At 42.7% G+C, this 20,861-nt stretch overlaps 1 protein-coding gene and 1 long non-coding RNA gene across 9 annotated transcripts in view; one reads left to right on the top strand and one right to left on the bottom strand.

Moving 5' to 3' along the window:
• The window catches only part of TANC2 (tetratricopeptide repeat, ankyrin repeat and coiled-coil containing 2), a 617,479-nt gene that overhangs the window by 197,411 nt on the left and 399,207 nt on the right, over positions 1-20,861 (top strand). The gene's annotated exons all lie outside the window — the stretch shown is intronic.
• Positions 2,042-9,389, bottom strand: LOC115639029. The gene is made up of 3 exons (XR_003997577.1): positions 9,314-9,389; positions 6,243-6,250; positions 2,042-2,052 (listed from the first exon to the last, which is right to left on the bottom strand). It is a non-coding gene; the product is annotated as an uncharacterized LOC115639029 (long non-coding RNA).

Here is a 20,861-nt window from a genome sequence, read left to right as displayed (position 1 = left end):
CATACATTTCATATTATAGCAATCTCAGATGATGACTCAGCACATGTTCTTTGTTTTAAGAACACTTTCACTGCAGATTTGACAAGCACAAAGTTACTAAGGTGAAATTTCTAAAGATAGCTAAAGCACTTGGCCCAAGGTTTAAGAATCTGAGATGTCTTCCAAAATCTGAGAGGGATGTGGTGTGGAGCATGCTTTCAGAAGTCTTAAAAGAGCAACACTCTACAGAACCCAAACCACCAAAAAAGAAAATTAACCTTTTGGCTGGTGGCATATGACTCAGATGATGAAAATGAACATGCGTCAGTCCATACTGCTTTAGATCGTTATTGAGCAGAACCCGTCATCAGCATGGACACGTCCTCTGGAATGATGGTTTAAGCCTGAAGGGACATATGAATATTTAGCACATCTATCACGTAAATATTTTGTGGTGCTGGCTACAACAATGCCACATGAATGCCTGTTCTGACTTTCAGGTGACATTGTAAACAAAAAGCAGGCAGCATTATTTCCCGCAAATGTGAACACATTTGTTTGTCCCAGTGATTGGCTGAACATGAAGTAGGACTGAAGTGCTAAAGTTTTACAGTGTTTTTGTTTTTGAATGCAGTTATTTTTGTATATGAACTTACAAATTAGCTTTAGAATTAAAGTAGAATTAACTTTCATGATAAAGAGATTGCATTACAGTACTTGTAATGGGGGAATTAAAAAATACTATTTCTTTTATCATTTTTGCAGTGCAAATATTTGTAATAAAAAATAAATATAAAGTGAGCACTGTACAGTATGTATTCTGTGTTGTAATTGAAATAATATATTTGAAAACATTAAAAATAATTAAATAAATGGCATTGTATTGCACGATTAATCTAGATTGATTTTTTTAATTGTGTGATTGTGATTGTTTTAACAGCTCTATTAGAAACCTTTGTCTAATTTCAAGCCTAAACTAATCGGTGGCCAGTTTATATTTATTTGTTCTGGTGCCAACTTTGGCCCTTAACTTAAATAACTCCTCTGCTTCCCTGGTGTTGATCCCCCTGTTGTATCAGTAGACAGTAATCATATCTCCCCTTAGCCTTTATTTTGTTAGGTTAAACAAGCCAATCTCCTTAAATCTTCTCTTGTAAAGTAGGTTTTCTATTCCTTTGATCATCCTAGCAGCCCTTCTCTGCAGTGTTGAATTCATCTTTCTTAAGCATGAGAGACCAGAATTGCATACAGTAGTCCAGATGAGGTCTCACCATTGTCTTGTATTATGGTACTAACGCTTCCCTATCTCTACTGGCAATACCTTGCCTGATGCATCATAGGATGGCATTAGCCTTTTTTCATGACCACATCACTTTAGGGCTTGTAGATCTTGGTGTATTGGTTTATCCTCCTCTGTTGCTTCCAACTATATGTCCCCAGCTTATACCAAAATTCTTGTTGTTTGTCCTTAAGTGCATGGCCTTGCACTTTGCACTGTAAAATTTCATCCCATTTCTACTACTCCAGATTTCTTGGTAATCCAGATCTTGTATGATATTTCAGTCCTCCTCCATATTAGCAATACTTCCTAATTTTGTGTCATCTACAAAATTTATTAGTCCCACTTTTTGTGCTAAAATCATTAATGAAAATGTTAATTAAATAAGATTGGTCCCAGGACTGATCATTGAGAAACTCTAGCAGTAACATCTTTACAGCCAGTTTACCTTTCAGCATGACCTGTTATAGTCTTCCCTTTAACCAGTTCCTTACCCCCTTTGAATTGTCATGTCAATCCCCATCTTCTCCAATTTAACTAATTTCCCATATAGAACTGTATGAGATCCTTCACTGAAATCATGATCGATTAGACCTACTGCATTTACTTTGTCTAGAAAAATGGTTATCTTCTCAGGTTGGTCAGGCATGATCCACCTTTTGTAAAATCATGTTACACCATTTAACTCCTTAAGTACTCTTTCTTTCAAAATTTGTTCTAAGACATTGCATACAACTGAGGTCAAATTAATGGGCCTCTAGTTTCCCAGACCACTTCCTCTCCCTCCTCCCTTTCTTAAATATTGGTACCATATTTGCAATTCTCCAGATATAGGTTATGACTCCAAGTTTATGGATTTATTAAAAAATCCTTGCTACTGGGATTGTGATTTCAGGTGAGCACTGTTTGTCCTATTATTGAATGATATAGGGATAGCGTGGAAAACTAATATATATGGTCAGACTAAAATTAAAATTAAAAACTGTATCATAATGCATATGCACAAATGAACTAAAGTTAATTCTTGCTTTTCCTAAATTTTGAGTGCTTGACTTTACAACTTGAATAATGGTCTTTTAGTATAGTTTTTTATTTTTATATGTTCTACAAACATGTATAAAATGTTTGTAGAAACTAATTATATTTTATGTTTTACTATGAAGAACCAGTAGAGGGAGTACAAGTTTCCTAACACTCAAGTACTTGGGGTCATGCTAATATTGGTGATGCTGGTATGCAAAGGAGAAGGTAAAGTGACATTTTTGCTTTGTATGATCACTTCTTATTCCTAAAATGTGTTGTTAATCTGATGTGCCACAAGAAATGCAGAGGAAAATAAATACGTTTCCTTGAAAACAGGCTATTACAAACAATTGAGGGGATTTAATAAGAGCAACTATGTTCCCTTTCAGATCATATCAAGGAGACTTAGTGCTTCTTTTAACCCATTCATAAAACATTTGTTTTTAAAAGTGAAAATTTGTCAGTTGAGAGAGGTTTATATCTCTGATTTTACCGATGAAGCAGCTGAATACAATCAATAAAAGCACAAATTACACAATGGCTGATGTTTAGCTTTATTTTTTGGCATAATCTTGGTTTTTATTCTTGTGTAATAAACAAACTTTGATTTTTTAATCTGAAACCATGTTTTCAAGAAAATGATGTCTATCATAATCCATGCTGTTAAAATGGTTAATCATTCTTTTGTCAGAGCTACTGAGTAAACATTGTTGTTTATAGCTGTAGAACTTGTAATTAAGGAGTAAAACTAAATGACAGTGTCTGTCTGAATAAATAAATACGATTATTATCCTATTTTTAAATTAAAGTATAACTATTGAGCCTTTTTCCAGTTTTTTAACTGAATTTGCTTAACGTGTAATGCAAGGCATATTTTCTTCTGAGCTTGATATGCAGCAGAAGCAAGGCTTGCTTTAAAATATCTGTAGATTAATTCAAATACTGCATTAGGCTTTGTACTTATGTGAGTTTTGAATGCTGAAACTGTTAGGCTGCATCCAACTTCTGCCTACAAGGAACATATATTGATAGATGCCAGTCACAGAAAGCCTGGGGTAATTTCCCTTAGTAATTAGTTAACTTGTGAACTTTCATATCACATGGCTTAGCATCATGTCAGTTAGGTTTTCCAAACAATGAATGAAATTGACAGATATGAAGTGGTTCTAGATTTAACAAATGTACATCTAAGTTTTGTTCTTATCTTATTTCTTTTATGTGGGAGTACAGCATTGCTGTGTACTTGAGAAGGATCTATGAACTCACCTCCTTAAATTTGCTGTTTTTCACAAGTCTCAGTGGTGTTTCCAGGTTTCTTACTGAGTATATGATAGTATAAAGAAATCTGTAGTACCAGAAGAGACTCACAAAGAAGGTTTATACTTCACAGCCTTATTCTGAAAAAGCCTCTCAATTGCATATGTGAAAAAAACTTTTTGGTGTTAATTTTTTCCTGTAATTCAAGCCTTTGGCCTCTCTAGCTTTCACATGCATTAAATATGTCCTTCCAGAACCAATAATTAGGAGAGATCCCATTAAATGTTATTACACAAACTATATTCAGTAGCTTATCATAGATACGTTCATACTAACTAAAATATAGATGCTTTTAGTACGTTATTATTTTCTTGAAGAAATAGCCAGGGGAGTAATTAGAGACCATAAATCATTTAGTGCCTTGTGGAGGATGTAGGACTAATCTGTAATTTGAGTGCTGTGTGTGACCTGCTTTTTGGGATAGTTACTGTATGGCTTTATTGGTTTATTGGAATGTTCACTGTATGTATATGTTGGTTTAGTTTAATAGCAGGGCTGTTAGGAAACTAGAAAGAAGGCACTATAATAGCTTCAGATAAGTAACCTCCTGGTAACCGTGGGTGAGTATCATTAAGAGGCAATGCCTGGGCTATTAGCTGGGGAGAAGCTTGTTCCAGGTTCCAGCCAGAGTTTCAAGACTTGTTCATCCAAGGCTGGGAGCCAAAAGAGCAAAAGAACACTGAGGCTGTGTCTACACTACCGTGGTAAATCGACGTAGCACATGTAGTCGACATACCTTAGGTATAATTACCGTGGGGTCTACGCAGTGGGGGGTCGATGGGAGAAAATTTCCCTTCGACTTACCTTACTCTTCTCATCAGGGGTAGAGTACAGGGGCTGACTGGAGAACGACCTGCCGTAAATTTGGCGGGTCTTTATTAGACCCGCTAAATTGACTGCCAGTGGATCGATCTCAGAGCGTCAATCTCTGCTGTAGTGTAGATCTGCCCTAGCGTTTAAAAAGTTGCTCTTTAGAGATTGGGGAGGTTGTTATCAAGATACTGAGACTGACCAAGCGAGAGGCTCTGCTAGAAGCAAAACTAAGCTGGCCCACTAACACAGGATGGTAGGGCCTAGGGTAAGTAGAAATGCATATAGCCCTTTAATTGTTTTAAAACCCTTTTTCTCTTATGGTATGCATTGTTCCTGCTGGTAAGATCAAACAGTAGGAAGGTTTGAGAGAGCTGTCTGGTCACCGGTATTATCCACTGGTCACAAGCTTCTGGAGGGACGTTTGCAGGTGCTGAACAGCTAGCTAGGCCTGCTGAGTAGTTACAGTTAGTGGATAGAATACTGCACCCCAGGGCCTGGTTTAAGAGTGGGAGAATCACAGGATTACACCCCGGGATAGGTGAAGAGAAGAGGTCCAGTGGTGCATTCACTGAAACTTGGAAGAGGGGACAGAGATGCAGCTAGCCTTGTAATTCAGACATTCTGCTTGGTAGATCATGTTTTACTTTTTCCTATAATCTGAATTTAAAATCTAGGCTCTGTAAATAAAAACACAACCACCCTCTCCCCCCAAATCCTTCTAATGAAAAACTATTTTTCCCATTAAAGTCGTTTTGTCTCTTTCCTATAACTTAAGCCTGCCTTTACTGCTCATGGCCGAATAGTAAGTAAGGCTTCTGGTACATCCACAACTACCTTTCCCTATATTCCTTCACTGTCCCTTCTCCTTTTTCTTCCCTGTGGATAGAAACTTATCTTGTCTGATAGAATTAAAAGAGCATTTTTTTCAACGTATTGCTGTTCCATTTGTGAACTAATAAGGGGAATACTTAGTCCATACTTAGCCCAATTATGGGCTTTCTTGACAAGCTGCCGGGAACACAACTGCTGCTTCTATTTACCATAAAATGGAGTTCTCTTTCCTCCTCTACCCAGATGAGCAGCCTATTTTCTCTTGGCCAGTGGGAAATTTTTTGTTTTTTACTCAAGTCTAGGAGAGTTATATACTCCCACGAGTTGGAGGTTAGCGCTCAGTCTGCCCTGAACCCCAAAATGGCATTTTTACATTCAGGCTGTCCCTTTAGCAGAAGACTGGAGGGAGGCAGTAAGAAGGAGTTACCCAAGACAGTCCTGGGAGAAGGACAAATCCCAGGCAGACTACCTGAAGGTAGACTGAGAATAAGGATCCAGTCCATAGAGAACCACATGCGGGTCAGCAGCTCAGGTAGAAGCTCGTCCTCCAGGAAGAGTTAGGAGGATTAGCACTCTGTGGTAGAGTAGGGTGGAAGGGTGGCCTAGGAGAGGGTGGATGGACCTATTATGTTTCTTTTGGAACTGTTTAAGTTTAACTGCCTGGAAGTGCCAAGAAAAGGAGAGGCACAAGGAGGTGCTGAAGAAGCCAACCCTGTTACAGGCCAGTAGGACCGCTACGAAAAGGAAGTGCACAGCTCTCCTGTCTAAATGGAGACTTATGTGTTTTTCTCAGCAGAAAAGGAGGGGCATTAGTTCAAAGTTCGGAGTTTACATTCTTAGTAGTAGCAGCTTCCCAACCTGTAGCAGCAGCTACAGTAGATGTTGCTGCCGATGACTTTAAAAGCCTCATGAGTACCAAAGAAAGAGGATTCCATAGCTGGCTGCTCAGTGGGCAAGTCCCACAAGCACCTCTTCAAATAGCTCCAGCATTGTCAGGAACCTCTGGTCCTGCATTTAGTGGTACTGGAATGTTGGTTGCATCAGAAAGTGCTTTGCTGTATCTAGGAGGTGTCATATCTCCAGGAATTGTGACCACTTTGTTAGCTGATATTCGTAACATGGACTGTCTCTCCCCAGAATGTCTTTATTTGCAGCAGTATTCAATATCTTACATAACAAAGAGAACATGAAGAATGTAAGACAAAAGCAGTCCATGGCTAAACAAGTATTAAAAATCTTGCAGTGAAATAAAAGTAGTTTTATCTGGAACATTTTGGTTTTTTTTATAATTTTCATTATAAAAGCTGTGCAAACTAAAATGGAGATTAAATGCTGCCCTTTCAGTTTTCTGACAAGTTGTCACTGCTGACCTACTGGCCTCAGAGTTGTATATTTGTAAATATGTTTTGCAGTTTGTGCCTGATGAGAAGTGCTTCTAGTCATGTGAACTTTCAGACTGGGGTGCTGTCAAAATGTGTCCTTTTTCATCCCTTCAAACACGTGGCCTGATCCTGAGAGGTGCTGAGCACCTGCAGTTTGTGTTTAACTGAATTACACGTACTCAAGATCTCCCCAGCTCATTCCCACAGTTTGCATTTTTATAGACTTTTAATAAACAAAGCAAAACAAAAGGAACAACACAACTTCCTCTTTGGCCGTATCAGATGAGAGTGTGTTCTTCCCTTTCTGTGTACCTCTGAATGTCATGAAATTAGGCAGATGGAAGGATCACTAATTATTGGATAAGATATGGTAGAAGTACTGCGAAGTTATTCTTTATTCCCAGTTCTATTGTTAGGCCTTAAAAATGCAACATAAGTCCTCTCATCTGATTATTTCATCTTGTTTTCATATTTAAGCTTCTAAACTTAGTGGTAAAACTCTTAGATGACACCTCCCAGAGCTGCAGCTGCACAGGAGAGAAGTTGAGTAGATTGTGACTTTATTAAATTCAGTTTCAATATATTTGACTTTTTAACTTTCCAGTCACTTCATTTTCACTGTCCATCTCTAGACCTTTGTCTGTTTCTTTTCAACAGTCTTTAAGGGATGACTACAACTGAACATATTCAAGAGGAGGGCATATCATTGATTTATATTAAGGGCATAATATTTGTTGTAATATTGTTTGCAGATATAAGGTAGAATATGAAAAACTGACTTCAGACAACACAATCATACCAAATTTAGCTTCCCTGTGCTCTCACTATGTCCAGCTCCATCCTCAGATGTATTATGCTAATCACTGTCTGTCTTGAAAATACCTGATTGTGGTTACATGTGTATATATATATATGGTGAGGGAAGGGTCAGTGGTAGTGACTTTGTTCTGCAGTTTTCCCATCTGTTGTAGATGATTCTGGCAGATGTCTGTAGACCTGTTTTTATAACTACTATATTCTGGAGTTTTATACAGAATAATATCAAACAAATGTGTATTTCATTTAGTAGTTGCTTCAAGAAGTTCTGAAAGCTGAACTTTTGAAGGCATGTGCTTTCCCTACCCGTGCTGAACTAATATACACAAGTTATGATGAATCTGAACCAAGGCAAATTCTATTAAAATTTAGAGAAATTAACTAAAATAAGACAATTATTAAAGCAGATTCCTGTAGCACACTCTATAATTAAGCCTTGGAATGGACATGGAGTCTTCATTAAGGATTCATAGTTTTGCTGGGTTTGGGAAGGAAGTTAAACATTTTGAAGCAGTTAAAAATCATTTCTGAGCGGCTTAGTGGCATTTAATGAGATTTTTTGCAGAGTTCGGTTTTGCCTGGTGACATTACTGATTATAAATGTCTCTAAAACACATACAGTATAAATCTAAGAAAAAGTTGCTTTAGCATCAGGAATAGGGAACTACAAACACAGAAGTATTTGGACACTGTAATTTTGGTTCTCTGTTACTTTGGCTGTATCCTGCAATCTCTTAAATATTCGTTCATTCTGTTTCTATCTGTGCTTTTAATAGAAATAAATACTAGGGCTGTCAAGCGATTAAAAAAATTAATCGCTTTGTTAAACAATGATAGAATACAATTTATTTTAAATATTTTTGGATGTTTACTACATTTTCAAATATATTCATTTCCTTTACAACACAGAATACAAAGTGTGCAGTGCTCACTTTATATTTATTTTTTATTACAAATATTTATACTGTAAAAAACAAAAAAAGTATTTTTCAATTCATCTCATACAACTACTATAGTGCAATCTCTTTTATCATATAAGTTGAACTTACAAATGTAGAATTGTGTACAAAAAGACCTGCATTCAAAAATAAAACAATGGAAAACTTTAGAACCTAGAAGTCCACTCAGTCCTTCTTCTTGATCAGCCAATCACTCAGACAAACAAGGTTGGTTACAATTTGCAGGAGATAATGCTGCCTGCTTCTTGTTTACAATGTCACCTGAAAGTGAGAACAGGCATTCACATGGCACTCTTGTAGCTGACACTTACGTAAGATATTTACGTGCCAGATATGCAAAAAATTCATATGTCCCTTTATGCTTCAGCCACCATTCCAGAGGATGTACTTCCATGCTGATGATGGGTTCTGCTTAAAACCATCCAAAGCAGTGTGAACTGATGCATGTTCATTTTCATCATCTGAGTCAGATGCCACCAGCAGAAGGTTCAATTTCTGTTTCGGTGGTTTGGGATCTGTAGTTTCCGCATCAGAGTGTTGTTCTTTTAAGACTCTAAAAGTGTGATCCACACCTCGCCTCTCTCAGATTTTGAACGGCACTTCAGATTCGTAAAACTTTGGTCAAGTGCTGTAGCTATTTTTAGAAATCTCACATTGGTACTGAGACAAATCTCTGTCCTTGTCTCTGTGGGTCCCACGTTTCCTAGCAGATTTTGCTGGCCTCAGAGGCTCACTTTGACCCTCCATGTAGCCTTTCTCTCTCTAGAGGCAAGAGTCACAGCCTACTGAGCCATTTTCATCATAAGCCAGCAACTATCCCCCCTTGCACAGTCTCTGTTGTTTCCCAGTCTCAGTGATTAGTTGCGGGGGGGGGGGGGAGGGGCAGGAAGGAGGAGCACAGGCCCACCCTCTACTCCAGCCCAGGGACCCTAATACTATCAGCTGTGGTAGCTGACCTTTTAGAAACAGGACACATACAATTCCCTGGGCTACTTTCCCACAGCAGCCCCCACTTCCTCAAGCTCCACTTCACCCTTACGTCAAGGCCTCTTTCCTTGTACTTGATATAGTGTGTATTCCTCAGTCTCTCCAACAGCACAACTTCTTTCCACAACTCCTGACATGCATGCCCACCTGACTAACTGGGAGATTTTTAACTAGTTTCAGCCAGTCCGATTGGCTTCAGGTATCCCAATCAACCTAGCTGTCTCCACTGCTTTCTGGAAGTATCTTAATTGGCCTCAGGTGTCTTGATTAACCTAGAGCAACCGCCATTTGGTTACCATGGTAACAGGGATTTGTTTAGCCTGGGACTAATATGCCTGTTTCTCACTAATTTCCTATAGCCATCTGGCCTTGCCCTGTCACAGTACCTTCTTTACGTTTTGTCAAATCTGCTGTGAAAGTGTTCTTAAAATGAACAAGTGCTGGGTCACCATCTGAGACTGCTATAACATGAAATATATGCAAAATGCGGGTAAAACAGAGCAGGAGACAAACAATTCTCTTCCTCAAGGAGTACAGTCACAAATTTAATTGACACTTTTTTTAACGAGCATCATCAGCAAGGAAGCATGTCCTCTGGTGGCTGAAGTATGGAAGGGGCATACTAATGTTTAGTATTTGGTATGTAAATATCTTGCAACACCGGCTACAAAAGTGCCATGTGAACACCTGTTCTTGCTTTCAGGTAACATTGTAAATAAGAAGCAGGCAGCAGCATGTCCCATAAATGTAAACAAATTTGTTTGATTTAGCGATTGCCAGAATAAGATGTAGGACTGAGTGGACTTGTAGGCTCTAAAGTTCTACATGGTTTTGTTTTTGAGTGCAGTCATGTAACCAAAAAAAAAATCTGCATTTATAAGTTACACTTTCACGATAAAGAGATTGCACTTTAGTACTTATATGAGGTGAATTTATTTATCATTTTTACAGTGCAAATATTTGTAATAAATAATATAAAGTGAGCACTATCACTTTGTATTCTGTGTTGTAATTGAAATCAATATTGAAAATGTAGAAAAACATCCCAAAATAGTTAATAAATTTCAGTTGGTATTCTATTCTTATAAGTGCAATTAATCACGATTACATTTTTTAAATCACGATTAATTTTTTTGAGTTAATCGTGTGAGTTAACTGTGAGTAATTGACAGCCCTAATAAATACATTACAGGGGAAGCGTTACTCTTCAGTATCTAAAGGTGAGACATATGGTTCTCCTTTAAGTGATTATGCACATATAGCTTCCACTGCTGTCATATGTATGCTCAATACACTCCAATCAGAGACTTTTGCCAGCAGTACCACTAGGTGGTGCATACACCCTATATCTCCTGATTATCTCAGTTGATGGCGTAAAAAGGGTGTGTCTATCACCTCCCTTTCAGTACCTTCTCACTGCTGGACAAGAGTTGGAGCTCCCGGTAGCATTTGCTCCAGTTAGCCAATGTTTCACAATTCCTATACTGTACATAGTTATAGATAGTATTTAGTTTAGTATAGTTAATGTAGTTATACTATTTAGAATAGGCATCTGGTGTTTTTATTATGAAAAAGTCTCCAGGATTCAAGCAGTGTACAATGTGATTTTCTCCGTTATGGATAGGCACAAGAGCTGCTTGATTTGCCTTGGTGAAGGCAGAGGGAGCGGGGCCTATGGAAGGGACAAATGCACTATTTTTACCTCTTCCCTGCCAGGACCAACCCCCTACCCCAGAGATTTCCACTTCAAAGTTCACCTTATGAAAGAGCTGCCATGTTCCATGTTGGAACCAAGCCCCAAACATAAGGTAGCAGATTCATAGGTGACAAGGATCACCCCTCTGGCTGCCTTTTAAAGTCTAGTGAGAAATGTCACCCTTTACCCTCACAATCAGCCTCTTCAAGGTGTGCTAAGTATTTCATTGCTGACAAGTGCTCAGAGGCTTGGTCTTTTGCTTAAAAGACTTCCAGTAAATCTGGTACCAGTTCATGACACCACAAATCTAGACACCCACTGGCTCTGTCTGAGGCTGCTCTGTCACATCAAGACCAGCGTCTTAACCCTTACTGTGTCCCTCCTCATCATTCCAGCCAGTTGGATCTATCTTGGCACTGATAAACTGAATGCTTCATTATTTTGGTGCCCTCTACTCCACAGGCCTGCATGTCAGCAAGGGGTCTTCTATCTCTTCCCCTACCAGACTCTCCTTTGCTACAACCAGCTCTGCTTAAGGCAACTCTGGTGTTATCGGCTGAAGAAACCTACGTTTCTTCTTTGGACTATGAAAGGGAGGAACCTGTATCACTTTTGAAGACTTTTAAATTGCCTTATAGACCTCCTACTAGGGTTAGGGACCAGGACTGGTTTTCTTATAAAGAGGCTCCAGCATGGTGTACCCCACTGTGGATAACTTCAGACAATGCAATATTCTCCATGAGTGCTCTTGGGGTGCTCCAAGGCATTCTAGATCTCCATCACAGTCACATTCTAGGAGGAAGTCTTTTTTCCCCCATTGCAAGAAAACTCTACCAGGGTTCCTGCAACCATCCCTATATCCACTGGACTGGGCCCTATGGAGGAAGGTAAAATAATGGCAGAAACCCCTGGATGTTCCCATCCACATTTCATCATCATCATCTCCATATGAAGCTGTCATTCTGAAGATGTTGGCTTTTCCTTCGCAGAGGACTTCAAGGTCTTCCAGGACCTCACAAAGAGGGCGTTGCTTCTCTAGGAGTGCAGGTGGAACTTACGCAAGAAAAACCAACAGCCTTCTTGATATTTTACAGATTGCTGTTCTGGGTTGCTCTTCCTATCAGTGAAGCCTTACTGGAGCTGGGGAAAACCTTCTTGTGGATCCTGGCTTCTATACAATATACAGCCAAATATGTGGGCAGATAATATCAACTCCCTCAGCGTGATTTTGATTATTTTTTTACTCACTCCGTTCCCTATTCCTTGGTGGTCATGGCAGCTAATGAGTGTGCCTGTCATTCCATCCTAAAGCCAGTCCCAAAGACAAGGAACTTAAGAGACGGGATTTATATGGCCGAAAGGCTTGTTCCACTGCTACTCTTCAAATGAGAATGCCTCACTATCAGGCTCCCTTGTCTGACTGTCTTTTTCCTCAACCCATTTTTTGTGTTTATGAGGTGTGTGTGTGTGTGTGTGTGTGTGTGTGTGTGTGTGTGTGTGTGTGTGTGTGAGAAAGTTAGCTGAGTTGAGCAACAAAATAAATAGAAAACTAGAGAAAAATATATTGGCTAATTTTCAAACTGTCAAATAGAAGAGATGGACAGACAATAACCTGAATCTAGTTCTTACAGCTGTTACTTCACCTAGCTAAAAAAAAAAAAGTTGAAATAAGAAGAGAAATCACTTATGTTATTCTCTACTAGAATGTCCAGTTAATATTAAACTGAAAAGTAATGTTTTATCCGGTAACTGATTGGTTAACTGCCCAAATAAAACTAACAGTGCCTCTAGAGGCTTTTGTATTATTTAGTATGAGAATGAAAGCCGGTTTTTGAAATTGATAACTTCAATGTTATTTGCCCCCAAACAAATATTAAAATTCATTTTTCTTGTACAATATATGTATTGTTTTCCATTTGAAAACAGTTATTTTTTCTTCGAGTGATTGCTCATATCCATTCCAGGTAGGTGTGCGCGCCGTGCGTGCACGTTTGTCGGAAACTTTTTTACCCTAGCAACTCCAGTGGGCCGGCAGGTTGCCCCCTAGAGTGGCGCCACTATAGCACTTGATATATACCCCTGCCGGCCCGCCTGCTCCTCAGTTCCTTCTTACCGCCGTGTCGGTTGCTGGAACTGTGGAGTGCGGCTTGCTGTCCTCCATGTCCCTAGCTCTCCTTTGTATTAGCAGTTCTAGTTGTAAATTGTTTCATAAAGAACCTTAAAGACAATAGGGTCATCATACGGTCTTTGGAAATGCATACACCTGCGACGCAGCGCAGGCCCTTCCGACAGCAGAACCAACAGCAGCAGCGTCAGCCGTATCCTCAGTTCCGCCCGTGGCAGGACCTTAATAGGCGCCACGGCAGGAACAGTAGGCGCAGACAGTCGGGTGGCCAAGCGGGGCAAAACCAAGGCTCCACCAAGGCCCCACCCGGACCCAAGCCTTCATTTTGAAGGTGTGCCCGAGGGCGCAGTACCAGTTTCCCCTTCGGATCCTTCCCCGCAGTTTTCCAACAGTCTTTCGTTTTTCCTCCAGGCGTGGACCCAAATAACATCGGACCGTTGGGTTTTGCGCACTGTACAGGCCGGTTACCGCCTGCAGTTTTCATCGCCCCCCCCCCACCCCCACCCTCGTCCCTCTTCAGAGACCCCTCTCACGAGCAATTCCTTCATCAGGAGGTGCAGACGCTCCTCGACAAGGGAGCCATAGAGGAGGTTCCAGAGAGCGAGAAGGGCAAGGGGTTTTATTCCTGCTACTTTCTAATCCCCAAGTCCAAGGGGGGCCTCAGGCCTATCCTCGACCTGCGGGAACTCAACAAGTATATGGTGAAGTTGAAGTTCCGTATGGTATCCCTTGGGACCATCATCCCATCCCTGGATCCTGGAGACTGGTACGCCGCACTCGACATGCAGGATGCTTATTTCCATATCGCCATATTTCCACAGCACAGGCGTTTCCTTCGCTTTGTGGTCGACCGCCAGCATTATCAATTTGCGGTCCTCCAGTTTGGCCTCTCTACGGCCCCGAGGATGTTCACGAAATGCATGGCAGTCGTCATCGCATATCTTCGGCGTGATTGCATTCACGTGTTCCCCTACCTCGACGACTGGCTGGTCTGGGGCACATCGGAGCTGCAGGTCTGCGACCATGTCCGCAGGATCAGCAGCCTCTTTGCTGCAGTAGGGCTCGTGATCAACGTGGACAAGTCTACTCTGCTCCCCACGCAGAGGATAGAGTTCATCGGGGCTGTTCTGGACTCTACCCTGGCCAGGGCCTTGCTACCCTTGCCCAGGTTCCAGTCGTTATTGGCCATCATTCTGCGCTTGCAGGCGGCCCCGCTGACTTCTGTAAGAACATGTCTGGCCCTCCTGGGCCATATGGCGGCCTGTACGTTCGTGACAGCGTATGCTCGACTCCGCATGAGGCCTCTTCAATCTTGGCTCATTGCGCAGTATCGGCCGGCCAGACATTCGTTGGACACAGTTGTCACCATCCCCCAACGGGTTCTGGACTCCCTTCGGTGGTGGCTGAATCAGTCCGTAGTCTGTGCAGGGCTCCCGTTCCATCCACCCCAACCCTCGGCATCCCTGACGATGGACGCCTCAGATCTGGGCTGGGGGGCGCACAGCGGCGCTCGGAGGACTCGGGGCCTGTGATTCGCTCAGGAGCTGGACCTCCACATCAACATATGGGAGTTGAGAGCGGTCCGTCTTGCTTGTCAAGCGTTCGTCCATTACCTTCAAGGTCCTTGTGTCGCGGTGTTTACCGACAACACGACGACCATGTTCTATATCAACAAGCAGGGCGGCACCAGGTCCTTTCCCCTATGTCACGAGGCGATGCGGCTCTGGGAATTTTGTATAGCCCATGCCATTCACCTTTTGGCCTCCTATCTCCCGGGAGTACGAAACACTCTAGCAGATCGACTGAGCAGGTCCTTCTGCTCACACGAGTGGTCCCTCCGCCCGGATGTTGCCCTCTCACTCTTCCAGAGGTGGAGTCGTCCCCGGATGGACCTCTTCGCATCCAGGGAGAACAGGAAATGTCAGACATTCTGCTCCTTTCAGGGTCGGGAGCCCGGGTCAGTAGCGGATGCCTTCCTTATCCCATGGGCGACCCATCTGTTTTACGCGTTCCCGCCCTTTCCACTGGTGCACAGGGTCCTCCTCAAGGTGCGCAGGGACAGAGCTCGCGTGATTCTGATAGCTCCAGCGTGGGCCAGGCGACATTGGTACCCCATGTTGCTGGACCTCTCAGTAGCCAAACCAGTTGCCCTGCCCCTTCATCTGGACCTGATCACCCAGGACCACGGCAGGCTCTGTCACCCGGACCTTCGGTCTCTGCACCTTACGGCATGGCTCCTGCGTGGTTGACCGGCTCCGAGTTACGCTGCTCTACCCCGGTTCGGGAGGTTCTCCTGGGCAGTAGGAAGCCTTCCTCCAGGGCTACTTACTCAGCTAAGTGGAAGCGTTTCTCCTGTTGGTGTTCGGAAAAGGGTCTTCTCCCTACGGAGGTTCCCATCGCCATGATTCTGGACTACATCTGGTCCCTCAAGGCCCAGGGTCTGGCGATATCGTCCCTTCGTGTTCACCTAGCAGCTATCTCCACGTTTCATCCCGGGGGGGACGGCCGTTCCGTCTTCTCACACCCTATGGTGGCGAGGTTCCTGAAGGGGCTGGAACGTCTCTATCCACAGATCCGCCCTCCTGCCCCTTCATGGGATCTCAACCTGGTTCTGACTTGGCTCATGGGCCCTCCATTTGAGCCGTTAGCGACTTGCTCCCTGCTCTACCTCTCCTGGAAGACCGCCTTCCTAGTGGCCATCACCTCAGCTAGGCGGGTGTCGGAACTCCGGGCCCTCACAGTAGATCCCCCGTATACGGTCTTCCATAAAGACAAGGTGCAGCTGAGACCACACCCTGCCTTTCTACCCAAGGTGGTCTCAGCTTTTCATATTAACCAGGAGATCTTCTTCCCCGTCTTTTTCCCAAAGCCCCATTCGTCCCGCAGGGAGCAACAACTCCACTCGCTAGATGTCCATCGGGCGCTAGCGTTTTATGTGGACAGGACCAAACCGTTCCGCAAATCCCCCCAGCTCTTCGTGGCTGTAGCAGACCGGGTCAAGGGACTTCCGATTTCCTCGCAGAGGATATCTTCCTGGGTAACCTCCTGTATCAGGACCTGTTATGACCTGGCCCACGTTCCTGCGGGCCGTGTGACTGCACACCCTACCAGGGCACAGGCGTCATCGCTGGCTTTCCTTGCCTGCGTGCCGATCCAAGACATTTGTAGGGCGGCGACTTGGTCATCGGTCCACACATTCGCTTCCCATTACGCCCTGGTCCAGCAGTCCAGAGATGATGCGGCCTTTGGCTCTGCAGTGCTCCATGCCGCGACTTCTCACTCCGACCCCACCGCCTAGGTAAGGCTTGGGATTCACCTACCTGGAATGGATATGAGCAATCACTCGAAGAAGAAAAGATGGTTACTCACCTTTGTAACTGTTGTTCTTCGAGATGTGTTGCTCATATCCATTCCACACCCGCTCTCCTTCCCCACTGTCGGAGTAGCCGGCAAGAAGGAACTGAGGAGCGGGCGGGCCGGCAGGGGTATATATTAAGTGCCATAGTGGCGCCACTCTAGGGGGCGACCTGCCGGCCCACTGGAGTTGCTAGGGTAAAAAAGTTTCCGGCAAACGTGCACGCACAGCGCGCACACCTACCTGGAATGGATATGAGCAACACAGCTCGAAGAACTACAGTTACAAAGGTGAGTAACCGTCTTTTAGTGACAGATCAAAGTGCAGGAAAAGCAAAACACTTAGTTACAAAGAGCAAACAGAAGAGATGGATGTATTGGGTAACGTTTTCTGAAACATCTCTTCTCCTGTTGCTCCCCACCCTTACCTGTCATGCTCTGCAGTGACTACACAACGTCTGTCCTCTCCCATTATTTCTCACCTGGGTCCCTGAACACTGCCCATTCTTCTTGGCTTGTAACGCCATTTATCGCCTTCTCCTGTGTTTGCCTTCAGTACTTATTTTCACACTGCTCCCTACACCTGGAATGATATCCCTCTTCTTGTGAGTCGAGTATCCTCACTTCCTTCTGAACTGAACTAACAACCTTCTTTTTGCCTTGCTTTCCACCACAAATTTCTACTTTTCTACCATTTACCCCTCCCCTCATGAGCTACCCCCATTTGTTTAAAAAGTACCAGGGTTTATGATTTGCTTGATGACTTAGATTGCTTTATTTTGTTTATTTTTATTCATTCCTTCCCTACTTGCTTTGCTTCCTCTAATGCACTAGAGTGCATCAGAGTTAGCTTGCAAATTCTTTAAGTCAGGGATTATGTAATTATTAAAATTTCTAGCACACACAATGAAAAACTATGGTATAAATATTTAATTTTTTTTCAGCTATACCACTTTTAAATTTCATTTGATAGGAAGCTAGCTTGTGTATTTTATTACACAAGAATTGTTTCAATATTTATAAACAAACTGTATCTCAACATATAGATGTGAAGTCGTTAGTGATCAATGGCTCGATGTCTATTTGGCAGCCGGTATCAAGCAGAGTGCCTCTTGTAGGTGCTTGTATCAGATACCACCCTATACCAGAAACCTACTAAGTGCTGTACTTACCTGCATGCCTCCATCTTCCATCCAGGACACACCACACGATCCATTGTCTACAGCCAATCTCTAAGATACAACTGCATTTGCTCCAATCCCTTAGACAGAGACAAGCACCTACAAGATCTCTATCAAGCATTCTTAAAACTGCAATACCCACCTGCTGAAGTGAAAAAACAGATTAACAGAGCCAGAAGAGTACCCAGAAGTCACCTACTACAGGACAGGGCCAACAAAGAAAATAACAGAACACCAATAGCTGTCACCTTAAGCCCCCAACTAAAACCTCTTCAGCGCATCATCAAACATCTGCAACCTACCCTGAAAGATGATCCCTCACTCTCACAGATCTTGGGAGACAGATCTGTCCTCGCTTACAGACAGCCCCCCAACCTGAAGCAAATACTCACCAGCAACCACACACCACAGAACAAAAACACTAACCCAGGAACCTATCCTTGCAACGAAGCCCGATGCCAACTCTGTCTAAATATCTAATCAAGTGACATCATCATAGGACCTAATCACATCCGCCATGCCATCCCGGGCTTGTTCACCTGCGCATCTACCAATGTGCTATATGCCATCGTGTGCCAGCAATGCCCCTCTGTCGTGTACATTGGCCAAACCAGACAGTCTCTATGCAAAAGAATAAATGGACACAAATCTGACATCAGGAATCATAACATTCAAAAACCAGTAGGAGAACACTTCAACCTCTCTGGTCACTCAGTAAGAGACTTAAAGGTGGCAATCTTGCAACAGAAAAGCTTCAGAAACAGACTCCAACAAGAAATTGCTGAACTTGAATTAATATGCAAACCAGATACCATCAATTTAGGCTTGACTAGAGATTGGGAATGGCTGAGCACACACATTGAATCTATTTCCCCATATTAAGTATCCTCACGCCTTCTTGTCAGGGAGAAGGATAGCTCAGTGCTTTAAGCATTGGCCTTCTAAATCCAGGATTGTGAGTTTAATCCTTGAGGGGGCCATTTAGGGATCTCAGGGAAAAATCTGTCTGGGGATTGGTTCTGCTTTGGCAGGGGGTTGGTCTAGATGATCTCCTGAGGGCCCTTCCAACCCTCACATTCTGTGATTATCACTACAGAAGTTTTTTTTCTCCTGCTGATAATTTCTTATCTTAATTAATTAGTCACTTAGAGTTGGTAGGTCAACTCCCACTTTTTCATGTTCTGTGTCTGTGTATATATATCTCCTTACTATACGTTCCATTCTATGCATCCAATGAAGTGAGCTGTAGCGCACGAAATCTTATTCTCAAATAAATTTGTTAGTCTCTAAAGTGCCACACGTACTCCTGTTCTTTTTGATTTTACAGGGACAGGCCTGATTTTTGGTTCTTTTTCTTAAATAGGATCCTATTACCCCCCCGCCCCGTCCCAATTTTTCACGTTGACTGTCTGGTGACCCTAACCGCTACAGGCTGGGGACCAACTGGCTGAGCAGCAGTTCTGCAGAAAAGGGCCTGGGGATTACAGTGGATGAGAAGCTGTATATTAGTCAGCAGTGTGCCCTTGTTGCCAAGAAGGCTAATGGCATATTGGGCTGTATTAGTAGGAGCATTGCCAGCAGATCGAGGGAAGTGATTATTCACCTCTATTTGGCACTGGTGAGGCCACACCTGGAGTATTGCGTCCAGTTATGGTCCCCCGACTACAGAAGGTATGTGGATAAATTGGAGAGAGTCCAGCAGAGGGCAACGGAAATGATTAGGGGGCTGGGGCACACGACTTACGAGGAGAGGCTAAGGGAACTGGAGTTATTTAGTCTGCAGAAGAGAAGAGTGAGGGGGGATTTGATAGCAGCCTTCAACTACCTGAAAGGGGGTTCCAAAGAGGACACAGCTAGGCTGTTCCCAGAGGTGGCAGATGACAGAACAAGAAGCAATGGTCTCAAGTTTCAGTGGGGGAGGTCTAGGTTGGATATTAGGAAACACTGTTTCACTAGGAGGGTGGTGAAGCACTGGAATGGGTTCCCTAGGGAGATGGTGGAATCTCCCTCCTTAGAGGTTTTTAAGTCCCAGCTTGACAAAGCCCTGGCTGGGGTGATTTAATTGGGGTTGGTCCTGCTTTGAGCAGGGGATTGGACTAGAAGACCTCCTGAGGTCTCTTCCAACCCTACTATTCAATGATTCTGTTATTAGAATGTCACAATTTTCCACATTTACGAAGTTTGTAATAACCACAGTTAAAAGGTAAAACTGATTTAAAAAGTAACTTTTCATGTTATTCGTTAATCAAGTGGGCACAATCAGTTGTGACAAATAAACATTGAGGACTCAGGGACAGATCTGGAAAGGTGTTTAGGCACTTAAAGACGCAGATAAGTGCCTAGTGAAATTTCCAAAAGTGCTTAAGCACCAAATGGGACTCAGACACCTAACCTGCTTAGGCACTTTTGAAAATCCCACTAAGTGCTTATCTGCATCTTTAGATGGCTAAATATCTTTGAAAATCTGGTTCTTGTTCTAGCTCACATTAAAGTCAGTGGCTGTCTTTCTGTTGACTTTGAGAGTTAGATCAGGCCCTGATGATAATAGAAAATAGAAGGGGCATCTTATTCTCTTCTAGATGAAGAATGACAGCTATTGATACCCTCATAGACTAATAAATCCATATCTATTCTACAAAATGTTCACAGTTGGTTTTTGACAGAAAGTTTTACAAAGAATAGCAGTTTAGAAATGGTTAATATGAGCTTTTAATTTAAAAACAGAGACTGTGTCTGTTAGTATTTTGTAGCAACAGTTGGCAACAGTAATGATTTATCACAGTTTTTATTCCAAATGTCTCTTTATTGGATACTGTGCATGACAGAAATCCAAGCTGCTGGACTTTATCCAACTTTTACAACAGAGAGGATGAATAACGTAATAGCTCAGGGTCTGAGAGCCCTATTAATCTCCTGTGAATGGAAGCTCTTTAGAGCTTTGAAAAGGAGAAACCAGAAAGGGGAAAGAGACTAGTTTAAGGACTCTGTTTGGCTAGGTACTAGCCATCTTTCTGGCTCATGCTGCTGCTGATGCTGTTGTATTTACATTGGCATGTGCTGTGAATAACATTATGTAACAAGAGAAAGGGAGGCCCGAGCAGCAGTGTTAGTCAAGGAAA

This window comes from Gopherus evgoodei, chromosome 23 (assembly GCF_007399415.2).
Source record: "Gopherus evgoodei ecotype Sinaloan lineage chromosome 23, rGopEvg1_v1.p, whole genome shotgun sequence".
Lineage (NCBI taxonomy): Eukaryota > Metazoa > Chordata > Testudines > Testudinidae > Gopherus > Gopherus evgoodei.
This window is presented reverse-complemented; position numbering and strand designations above follow the sequence as displayed.